General features: G+C 46.1%; 1 protein-coding gene across 1 annotated transcript in view; it reads left to right on the top strand.

Moving 5' to 3' along the window:
* CLCN1 (chloride voltage-gated channel 1) overlaps positions 1 to 12,943 on the top strand; it is a 123,521-nt gene that overhangs the window by 433 nt on the left and 110,145 nt on the right. The gene's annotated exons all lie outside the window — the stretch shown is intronic.

Here is a 12,943-nt window from a genome sequence, read left to right as displayed (position 1 = left end):
GCTGACTCCCACCTACCCACTGCCGAGTACCCCATGCTGACTAGCACCTACACACTGCGGAGTACCCCTTGCTGATTCCCATCTACCCACTGCCAAGTAATCCATGCTGACTAGCACCTACACACTGCAGAGTACCCCATGCTGATTCTCACCTTCCCACTATTGAGTTACCCGTGCTGATTACCACCTACCCACTACTGTGTACAGCATGCTGTGTCCCAACTACCTACTGCAAAATAACCCATGCTGTTTCCAACCTACCTACTGCAAAGTAACCCATGCTGATTTCCCCCTACCCAGTGCGAAGTCACCCATGCTGATTCCCACCTACCCACTGCCAAGTACCCAAAGCTGACTAACACCTATCTGATGACTAGCACCTCTAGTACCCAATGCCATAGGTCTACTGCCAGTATCCCATGCTGACTAACATCTACCCGCTGTCAAGTACCCATTGCTGATTGACTTTTGCCACTTCTGAGTACCTCATGCTGATTCCCTTGCAACTATGTTGAATATCTCATTATGATTCTCATGCAATAGCCTTGCTGATTTCTTCCTACCCCTGCTAAGTAGACGTTGCTGATTTCTTCCTACCCCGGCTGAGTATCCCATGTTGATTTCTTCCGACTCCTACGGAGTATCCCTTACTGATTTCTTTCTACCCCTGCTGAGTAGTCATTGCTGAATTATTCCTACCCCTGCTGATTTCTGTTCTACCCCTGCTGAGTATCCCTTGCTGAGTCCTCAAGTACCCCCTAACATTCCAGGATTTAGGGATTACCCTGTGGTGTCTAAGGTGTTTTTAGAAAACAAAAACCAAAAAAACATTTTAGACACAACAAGGTAATCCCTAAATCCTGGACCGGTAGGGGGTACTTGAGGACTGGGTTGGGAACCCCTGCTCTAAAGCCCTACTGAGAATCCTATGCCGATTTCTTCCTACCCCTGCTGAGTATCCCTTGCTGATTTGTACCTACCCCTGCTGAGTATCCCTTGCTGATTTGTACCTACTCCTGCTGAGTATCCCTTGCTGATTTGTACCTACCCCTGCTGAGTATCCCTTGCTGATTCCTCTAAACCCCTGATTAGTATCATTTTCTGATTTATTTCTACCCCTGCTAAGTATCCCATGCTGATTTCATCCCACTCCTGCTAAGTATCCTTTGCTGATTTTCATAATCCTGCTAACTCTCATCTATTCCATCTCAATATGTTCCTATCCTTACTATTCTGGGTTTCACCTTTCACCAAATGGTGATGAATACTGGTGGCCCACCCATTGCTTCTTTGTTTTAACTAGTTTTGCTGAGTCCCCCCACCAAACCCTGCTGATTCACACATAATGGTTCTGAGTCACACCTAATGCTACCTAATTACATTTAAAAAATCCATAATGTTAATTAGCATTATGGGGTCTGATCGAACAACCCCAGTCCATCTTAATTTCAAGTCCACCCGAACCCTGCCGAGTCCCTTTAAACCTGCTGTGTCCATTCTAACTCTGCTGAGTCCGTCCTAACTCTGTGCCTATCCTAACTCTGAGCCCACCCTAACCTTGCTGAGCCCCTTTAAACCTGCTGTGTCCATCCTAAATCTATGTCAGTCCTAACTCTGAGCCCACCCTAACCTTGCTGAGCCCCTTTAAACCTGCTGTGTCCATCCTAAATCTATGTCAATCCTAACTCAGAGCCCACCCTAACCTTGCTGAGCCCCTTTAAACCTGCTGTGTCCATCGTAAATCTATGTCAATCCTAACTCTGAGCCCACCCTAACCTTGCTGAGCCCCTTTAAACCTGCTGTGTCCATCCTAGCTCTGCTGAGTCCCTTTAACACTGCTGACTTGCTTGAAAATACCACAGAATGCTGGGAGAGGTTGAAAACTATGAAATTACATCTTTAGCTATAAAGATAGTTTCAATAGGGATGCATTTTTGAGTTATTGCAGTATTATCTGATATCTGATGGCACTAAGAGTTTTCACACTGTGATATCTGCATGCCATGTGATCAGTGCTAATTGGTAGTTATCAATTCAGTGAATGCTAAACCTGTTAAAAATCAATTTTCAAGCCCTTGCCTTCAATAACCATATTTTATTCAGGATATTCCCCCTGTCCCTCGAATGTAACTAACCTGCTTGAATGTAAGCTACCTGCCCATGTTCCTGTTAATGTGACTTGCCTGCTCTTTCACCTTAAATGTAACCTGTTTACCCTTGCATCTGTGAATGTAACCTAGCTTCCCCTACACCTATTAATGTAACCTACCTACCCCTGCATCTGTGAAAAAACATATCCCTGGGTAGCTGAGGATAATGTGAGTAACATATCTATATTTCATGAATATCCATTTGGTACTTTCCGAACTGCACCGTGTGGAAGTTTGACCGGCTCGCAACGAGGTTGTATCCGACCAAGAGTTCCAGAGAATTGGTAGAAAGAGCCGGTCTCGGTTCGGATGGATTTTCACGAAAACCGCCATAGATATAGTAAAGATGATTCGTGGAGAATGCTCCCCTGGTTCGTCTGTTTGAAACTCCCGAACGCCGTTCTTCTACCGTGAGTGGCAACAGTTCGGATGGGACTTCCATAGGGACCGGGTGTTTCTGCGAGTGCCATGCCCAAAACAGTTCCAGGCACTCGACGACCAAGTCCCGCTGGCCGCATTCGGGAGTTAAGATGGCCGCCGTCCATTGTTCTCACCACATGCATTTGTATGCACGAAATGGCGGCCACCTGGGAGCATTCAATTAACTTGCGGTTTTCGTGTAGTTACACAAGGTTCTATTTTCTAATTGATACCCAGGGTGGTCTCCGTTTTACCGAACAACGAAAAATAAACAAAATAATCCAGTGAATAAAATAGCAGGGAGTGGAAACAACCAAACGGGTTGTGGGAAATCCTTCAAAGTAACCTAGCTTCCCCTACACCTATTAATGTAACCTACCTACCCCTGCATCTGTGAATGTAACCTAGCTTCCCCTACACCTATTAATGTAACCTACCTACACCTGCATCTGTGAATGTAACATAGCTTCCCCTACACCTATTAATGTAACCTACCGACCCCTGTATCTGTGAATGTAACCTAGCCCCTACACCTATTAATGTAACCTACCTACCCCTGCATCTGTGAATGTAACCTAGCCCCTACACCTATTAATGTAACCTACCTACCCCTGCATCTGTGAATGTAACCTAGCTTCCCCTACACCTATTAATGTAACCTACCTACCCCTGCATCTGTGAATGTAACCTAGCTTCCCCTACACCTATTAATGTAACCTACCTACCCCTGCATCTGTGAATGTAACCTAGCTCCCCCTACACATATTAATGTAACCTACCCCTGCATCTGTGAATGTAACCTAGCTTCCCCTACACCTATTAATGCAACCTACCTACCCCTGCATCTGTGAATGTAACCTAGCTTCCCCTACACCTATTAATGTAACCTACCTACCCCTGCATCTGTGAATGTAACCTAGCTTCCCCTACACCTATTAATGTAACCTACCTACACCTGCATCTGTGAATGTAACATAGCTTTCCCCTACACCTATTAATGTAACCTACCTACCCCTGCATCTGTGAATGTAACCTAGCCCCTACACCTATTAATGTAGCCTACCTACCCCTGCATCTGTGAATGTAACCTAGCCCCTACACCTATTAATGTAACCTACCTACCCCTGCATCTGTGAATGTAACCTAGCTACCCCTACACCTATTAATGTAACCTACCTACCCCTGCATCTGTGAATGTAACCTAGCTTCCCCTACACCTATTAATGTAACCTACCTACCCCTGCATCTGTGAATGTAACCTAGCTTCCCCTACACCTATTAATGTAACCTACCTACCCCTACATCTGTGAATGTAACCTAGCTTCCCCTACACATATTAATGTAACCTACCTACCACTGCATCTGTGAATGTGACCTACCTTCCCCTACACCTATTAATGTAACCCACCTAACCCTGCATCTGTGAATGTAACCTAGCTTCCCCTACACCTATTAATGTAACCTACCTACCACTGCATCTGTGAATGTGACCTACCTTCCCCTACACCTATTAATGTAACCTACCTACCCCTGTATCTGTGAATGTAACCTAGCTCCCCTACACCTATTAATGTAACCTACCTACCTCTGCATCTGTGAATGTAACCTAGCTTCCCCTACACCTATTAATGTAACCTACCTACCCCTGCATCTGTGAATGTAACCTAGCTCCCCTTACACCTGTTAATGTAACCTACCTACACCTGCATCTGTGAATGTAACCTAGCTTCCCTACACCTATTAATGTAACCTACCTACACCTGCATCTGTGAATGTAACCTAGCTTCCCCTACACCTATTAATGTAACCTACCGACCCCTGTATCTGTGAATGTAACCTAGCCCCTACACCTATTAATGTAACCTACCTACCCCTGCATCTGTGAATGTAACCTAGCCCCTACACCTATTAATGTAACCCACCTACCCCTGCATCTGTGAATGTAACCTAGCCCCTACACCTATTAATGTAACCTACCTACCCCTGCATCTGTGAATGTAACCTAGCTTCCCCTACACCTATTAATGTAACCTACCTACCCCTGCATCTGTGAATGTAACCTAGCTCCCCTTACACCTGTTAATGTAACCTACCTACACCTGCATCTGTGAATGTAACCTAGCTTCCCTACACCTATTAATGTAACCTACCTACACCTGCATCTGTGAATGTAACCTAGCTTCCCCTACACCTATTAATGTAACCTACCGACCCCTGTATCTGTGAATGTAACCTAGCCCCTACACCTATTAATGTAACCTACCTACCCCTGCATCTGTGAATGTAACCTAGCCCCTACACCTATTAATGTAACCCACCTACCCCTGCATCTGTGAATGTAACCTAGCCCCTACACCTATTAATGTAACCCACCTAACCCTGCATCTGTGAATGTAACCTAGCTTCCCCTACACCTATTAATGTAACCTACCTACCCCTGCATCTGTGAATGTAACCTAGCTTCCCCTACACCTATTAATGCAACCTACCTACCCCTACATCTGTGAATGTAACCTAGCTTCCCTACACCTATTAATGTAACCTACCTACCCCTACATCTGTGAATGTAACCTAGCTTCCCTACACCTATTAATGTAACCTACCTACCCCTACATCTGTGAATGTAACCTAGCTTCCCTACACCTATTAATGTAACCTACCTACCCCTACATCTGTGAATGTAACCTAGCCCCTACACCTATTAATGTAACCTACCTACCCCTACATCTGTGAATGTAACCTAGCTTCCCTACACCTATTAATGTAACCTACATACCCCTACATCTGTGAATGTAACCTAGCTTCCCTACACCTATTAATGTAACCTACCTACCCCTACATCTGTGAATGTAACCTAGCTTCCCTACACCTATTAATGTAACCTACCTACCCCTACATCTGTGAATGTAACCTAGCCCCTACACCTATTAATGTAACCTACCTACCCCTACATCTGTGAATGTAACCTAGCTTCCCTACACCTATTAATGTAACCTACATACCCCTGCATCTGTGAATGTAACCTAGCTCCCCCTACACCTATTAATGTAACCTACCTACCTCTGCATCTGTGAATGTAACCTAGCTTCCCCTACACCTATTAATGTAACCTACCTACCCCTGCATCTGTGAATGTAACCTAGCTCCCCTTACACCTATTAATGTAACCTATTAATGTAACCCACTTACCCCTGCATCTGTGAATGTAACCTACCTGTTCCTACACCTTAAATGTAACCTACCTGCCACTGGCCTGCACCTCTTAATGTAACCTACCTTCCCCGGTACCTTGTATGTAACTTTCCTACCCCTACACCTATGAATGTTACCTACCTGCCCCTGTAACTTGAATGTAACCTACCTGCCCCTGTACCTGTGAATATTACCTACCTACCCCTGTACCTGTAAATATTACCTACCTGCCCCTGCGAATTTAACCTACCTGCCCCTGTATCTGTTAATGTAACATACTTTTCCCTGTACCTTGAATGCAACCTACCTGCCCCTGTACCTGTGAATGTAACGTACATGCTCTTGCACCTCAAATGTTACTTACTGTCAGGGTACCTGTGGTCTCTACCTCCGAAAGAGGTAGAGACTTAGCCGTTCCTCCATCCAGACGGTCTGATGGCTCCCTTCCTCGCGGTCTATCCGGTCATGTTAAGCGGCCGCGAGGGAGTGACTGCCTTTTTCAGCATCACGACCGGAAGTCGACGGCAGGACCTACCCGGAACGACCTGTCAGTCAATTGCTGCAGGACCAATCAGGAAGCCTCGGAGGCGTGGTTACTTTCCTGAACAGGGTATTTAACGGAGCTTCTTTCTTTAGCTCATTGCCCTGTCGTGGTCCTAGCTTGCTAGTCACTCAGTGCTCTGGTTTTCTGGTTATCCCTTTTGGTTTTGACCCGGCTTGTTTGCTCTACTCTGCTTATCTCTGTCTCCCTTGATTCGGCTTGTCTCTCGCTTACCTGTCTTCTGTTACCCTCGACCTCGGCTTGTCTTTGACCATTCTCTACGGTACTACTTACGTTAGTCCGGCCATTCTAAGGTCCGGTATACGTATCTGGCTACTGTTTGTACTCTGCGTGTTGGATCCCTGTCCCGATCCTGACATTACGACAGGGCCAATGGATCCTGCAAGTACAAACAGTCAGCTTGCTTCTCCTGATCCTAGGTTTGAAGCCACGGATCACAGAATGGATCAGATGGCGCTTGCGTTACAGGCACTTTTATCTCGTGCCAATAACCCACCAGAGGAGATACATAATACCCCTATTTCTCCTGTCAGTTCAGGTCTAGAGGTAGCCACAGTGGGTGCTTCTTCTCGCATTACCCCCCCAGTATGCTATGGTGGGGCTCCTGAGAAGTGTCGTGGTTTTTTAAACCAAATTAGTATCCACTTTGAATTGCAACCTCGCTCCTATCCTACAGATAGGGCAAAGGTAGGATTTATTATCACCCTACTTATTGAGAAGGCTCTGAGATGGGCCAACCCATTATGGGAAAACGATAACCCATTAGTGTATAACTATAATGCATTTATAGCTGCTTTTAGAAGAACATTTGACCCTCCAGGTAGAAAGGTGAATGCAGCCAGATTACTGTTGCGCCTGAGACAGGAGAACCAAACACTTGTGGATTATGCACTAGAGTTGAGGTCTCTGGCGTCAGAAGTCAAGTGGAATGAGCAGGCGTATATGGATGTATTTTTGAATGGCCTATCTGATGTAATCCTTGATGAGGTTGCTACTAGAGAACTCCCTGAGAATTTAGAAGACTTAATTTCGTTCATCTCTCGTATAGATGAACGTTTAAGAGAGAGACAGAACACTCGAGAGAGGAATCGGAGACCTTCTTTTAGGTTAGCCCCCGCTTTTCCAAGTCCTGACTCCACAGTATCTTTGCTTCCTGAACCTATGCAGATAGGGTATACCCGCCTCTCTGAGGAGGAAAGACAGTACAGGAGAAGAGAGGGTTTGTGTATGTATTGTGGAGCCAAGGGTCATTTACTCTCGAACTGTTCTAACCGTCCGGGAAACGCTCGCACCTAAGTCTCTCTAGAGGACAGGCCTTGGGTGTTTCTATTTTGTCCTCTACTCCTAATTATAAAGATCACAGGCTTCTGCTACCAGTTTCCTTAACTTGGGAGAAGGAAGTAGTCAGGGCTATGGCTTTGATAGATTCCGGTGCTGCTGAGAATTTTATAGACCAAGCCTTTGCTATTAAAAACAATTTCCCATCCCAGCTAAGGGAGACACCCTTGGCCGTTGAGGCCATAGATGGTAGACCACTACTAGACCCTGTTATCTTTCGTGAAACCGTACCCATTAATTTAAATGTTGGTATCCTACACGTGGAGAATTTATCTCTTTTGCTCATTTCGTCCCCTTCCGTTCCCATAGTTCTGGGGTACCCATGGTTGAAGAAACATAACCCTATTATCGATTGGGAGTTAGGGGAGATACTCTCGTGGGGCCAGGGCTGCCAGGAAGGGTGTTTATGCAAGGTTTCTCCATTAGCTAACATTAACATACCGGAGAATCCTACTCAGTCCACAGAGGGACAGATACCAGACCTTTACCTAGACTTAAAGGCAGTATTTGACAAGAAGAATGCCGATTCTTTACCGCCCCACAGGTCATTCGATTGTAAAATTAAGCTTCTACCCGGGACTATGCCTCCGAGGGGTCATGTATATCCTTTGTCTGTTCAGGAAAACTCGGTTCTAGAGGAGTATATTCGGGAGAATTTAGAAAAGGGATTCATTAGGAGGTCTTCTTCTCCGGCCGGGGCTGGGTTCTTTTTCATTAAGAAAAAGGATGGCACGCTGAGACCTTGTATCGATTACCGAGGCTTGAATAAAATAACTGTCAGAAATGCCTATCCTATCCCACTGTTTACCGAGTTATTTGATCGTCTTAAGGGCTCCAAAATCTTCACTAAGTTAGATCTCAGAGGGGCATACAATTTGGTGAGAATCCAGCATGGTCATGAGTGGATGACGGCATTCAATACCCGGTATGGCCACTACGAATACATGGTTATGCCATTTGGACTTTGCAATGCTCCTGCAGTATTTCAAGATTTGATTAATGAGGTACTTAGGGAGTTTCAACATGATTGTGTTATTGTTTACCTGGACGACATACTAATACACTCTAAGGAGATTGAGACTCACCATAGACAGGTCAGAAAGGTATTACACAAACTTCTGCAACATGGTCTATACTGCAAATTGGAGAAGTGCAGTTTTGATCAGTCTCAGACAGACTTTCTTGGGTATGTGATTTCTGGGGAAGGTTTTAAAATGGATCCTGAAAAGCTCCAATCCATTTTAGACTGGCCTTTGCCCAAAGGACTCAAGGCTATCCAAAGGTTTATTGTTTTTTCCAACTACTATCAGGGCCGGATTAAGAGCACACTGGGCCTGGTGCTGACAATTATGATGGGCCTAATTACGGAATTTTATCAACCAAAAACACTAAATCAGTCATACCTCCCAAGCGTCATGTATCTGATGGAGATGGTACTGGAGGGAAACTCATAGGATGCAGCTATAAGAAAACACATACTCTATGCTAATCTCTCTCTAATTTATGCTTTCATCTTTCAAGTAAATCCATAACCCCTAACAGCAGTGTCCAGTGAAGCAGGAAGTCAATGGGCGGGGTAAAAGGGTGGGCCACTGGCGCGAATCACGTGACAAGACCTGCCAAAAGGGGAGAACATGCCCAAAAAAGGGGGCATGTCTGTCCAAAGAATTGGAAGGTCAGCCTGGCATGAATGCATGTCAAGCTGCCCGCCAATCCTGCAGGCTGTCCAACTTAGGGCATACTATGCAGACAGCAGCCTGAGCTTGACATAAATGCGTCTAATGATGAGCTCACTCCATGCTTTCTAAGGACTGTCCCCTAGCACTTGCTGGTCCACTTTTCTCATTACCTTCTTACTAGCAGGCAGAAGTTCCTGGTATACAGTCTGAGACAGAGAAAAGGTGTATGTAGTAAGTGTAAATGAAAGGGGACATGCCATAGTGTTAGAGAGACCAACGTCTGCATTACCTAAACTAATTTTATTGTCAGCCAGTCCACACAAGTTTTTTTTCCCCATACATCCCTCTTAAGCTTCCAAACTTAAAGGGACACTATAGTCACCAGAACAACTACAGCTTATTGTATTTGTTCTGGTAAGTAGAATCATTCCATTCAGGCCTTTTGCAATAAACACTGTCTTTTCAGAGAAAATAACTCCACTGGCCACTCCTTAGATGGCTGCTAGAGGAGCATCCTGTGGCAGTACTGCCTAGTGTGCAGCACTGCCATTCAGTGTCTCCACCCTCTGCATGCAGACACTGAACTTTCCTCATAGAGATGCATGGATTCAATTTATCTTTATGAGGAGATGCTGATTGGCCAGGGCTATGTTGAGCTTGTGCTGGCTCTGCCCCTGATCTGCCTAGTTGACAGTATCAGCCAATCCTATGGGGAAGTATTGTAATTTGCTCAGAGCACCACTTCTGATGATGTCAGCAGACAGTTAGTTCAGATGCAGACCCAGCAGCATATTTTACTATACTTAGGGAGCCAAGAAGGGGCCAAGGTGGTGGTTTTAACATAATAGGGTCAGAAATACATTATTGTGTTCCTGACCCTATAGTGCTCCTTTAAGCAAGAGTATGTGAAGAGTAGTTAGGGTTGCCACCTTTCTTGAAAAAAAATACCAGCCTTAATCATTTGTATAATCACAAGGAGTGACATCAGAGAAAATTCTGTAAAATCACCAACAAACTACTCACAGTTTGATTCTGCTGTATAGATGGATTGCTCCCAGTGTCTCAGTCTCGCAAGTCACACAGTGTATCACAGTGTCAGTGTCCCCATGTCACCCAGTCTCCCAGTGTCCCCATGTCTCAGTGTGTCCCCATGTCACAAGGATACTGGGGACACAGTGAGACATGGGGACACTGAGAGACGCAGGGACACTGAGAGACGCAGGGACACTGAGAGACGCAGGGACACTGAGAGACATGGGGACACAGACACCCGGGGACACAGAGACATGGGGACACTGCGAGACATGGGGACACTGGGAGACATGGGGACACTGAGACATTTAGGGAAACTGGGAGAAATGGGGACACTGAGACACTAGGGACACAGACACTGGGAGACATGGGGACACTAAGACACTAGGGACAGAGACATGGGAACACAGACACTGGGAGATTAGGGGACACTGGGAGACTAGGGGACACTGGCTGGGAGACAGACACTTGGGGATACTGGGAGACATGGGGGCAGTATTGGACATAGACATGGGGACACTGGGACATATAGGGACACTGGGAGACATGGGGACACTAGGCACACTGAGACACTAGGAACACAGACACTGGGAGACATGGGGAAACTGAAACATTTGGGGACACTAAGACACTAGGGACAGAGACATGGGAACACAGACACTGGGAGACTAGGGGACACTGGGAGACTAGGGGACACTGGCTGGGAGACAGACACTTGGGGACACTGGGAGACATGAGGACAGTTGTGGACATAGACATGGGGACACTGGGACATATAGGGACATTGGGACACATGGGGACACTAGGCACACAGAGACATGGGGACACCGAGACACTAGCGACACTGGATGGGGGACATGGGGACACTGGGAGAAATGGGGACATAGTGTCTCCGTGTCCCAATGTCTCAGTGTCTCCCAATGTCCCTATGTCTCACAGCATCCCCATGTGTCTCAGCATACCCATGTGTCCCAGTGTCCCCTAGTGTCTCAGTGCCCCCATGTTTTCCAGTGTCCCCAAGTGTCTCAGTGTTTCCAGGTCTCCCAGTGTCTGTGTCCCCATGTGTCCTAGTGTCTCAGTGTGTCCTAGTGTCTGTGTCCCCTAGTGTCTCAGTGTCTCCATATGTCCCCTAGTGTCTCAGTGTCCACATGTGTCCCCTAGTGTCTCAGTGTCCCCATGTGTCCCTGCTGCCTTTCCCCCAATCCCTCACTTACCTGAGCTGTAGAGCTGCTGTCTGGACTCTGTGCTGTGTTGCTGCTCCCCCACGGATCAGTGAGTAGTAGAGAGAGGCAAGGATATGCTGTAATTTCCTATCCCTGCCTCTCTCCACACACAGTGACCCCTACTGCCCGGTGCTGGTATTGCAGAGTAATCTCCATTTATTCTGAGAAAAATACCTGCATTTGTATTGCCGATATTACTGCAATACTGGCATGGCCAGGCAGCCTCAAATACTGGCTGTGCCAGTAAAATACCAGTCAGGTGGCAAACCTAAGAGTAGTGTGTGTAAAAAAAAAATTTTTTTTTTTTTTTTTTTTTTTTTTATGGGCCTATTCCATGGGCCTGGGCCTGGAGCTGCAGCTCCATCAGCCCCTATGTTAATCCGGCCCTGACTACTATAGGCGCTTCATTAAGGGATACTCCTCTATCATTGCGCCTATTACCAATATGACCAAACAAGGGGCTGATACTAAGATCTGGTCTAAGGAAGCTCTCGTTGCTTTCAAGACTCTCAAGGAACTTTTTGCCTCGGCTCCCATTCTAGTCCATCCTGATACGACTCTGCCTTTCTTGCTCGAGGTCGATGCCTCTGAGACAGGAGTTGGGGCTGTTCTGTCTCAAAGGTTAGGGGTGGACAAACCGTTACACCCTTGTGGTTTCTTCTCTAAGAAATTATCTGGGCCTGAGAGCAGATATGACATCGGGGAGAGGGAACTGTTAGCGGTCATTAAGGCTTTAAAGGAGTGGAGACATTTACTGGAAGGGACATTACACCCTGTTACTATTTTAACGGATCATAAGAACTTGTCTTATATTGGGGAGGCTAAGCGCTTATCCGCCAGACAGGCTCGCTGGTCCTTGTTCCTCACTCACTTTAATTACGTACTTACTTATAGACCTGGTTCTAAGAACTCTAAAGCTGATGCTTTGTCTCGTCAATATGAACCATCCACTATAACTGAACCAGTCCTGTCCTCCATAGTTCCTAAGGGGAATATCATCGCAAACACGAATCTCAGGATTCACTCTCCATTGCTTTCCGAGATCATGAAGTTTCAGCATTTGGCACCCAAACAGACTCCTGGGGATCGACACTTCGTTCCTGCCGCTCTCCAACTGGAGGTGCTACGCTGTCTCCATAACAGCAAAGTGGCTGGGCATCCTGGCATCCGCAAAAAATATGCTCTGGTCTCTAAAGATTTTTGGTGGCCTGACTTACGTAAAGATATTAAAGAATTCATCGGGGCATGTGAGGTTTGTACCAAGACCAAGCTACCTCATTCGCTTCCATGCGGATTTCTGCACCCTTTAGAAGTTCCTGAGAAGCCTTGGTCCTGCCTGGCTATGGA

The sequence above is a fragment of the Pelobates fuscus genome, chromosome 10 (assembly GCF_036172605.1).
Source record: "Pelobates fuscus isolate aPelFus1 chromosome 10, aPelFus1.pri, whole genome shotgun sequence".
NCBI classification, from domain to species: Eukaryota; Metazoa; Chordata; class Amphibia; order Anura; family Pelobatidae; genus Pelobates; species Pelobates fuscus.
This window is presented reverse-complemented; position numbering and strand designations above follow the sequence as displayed.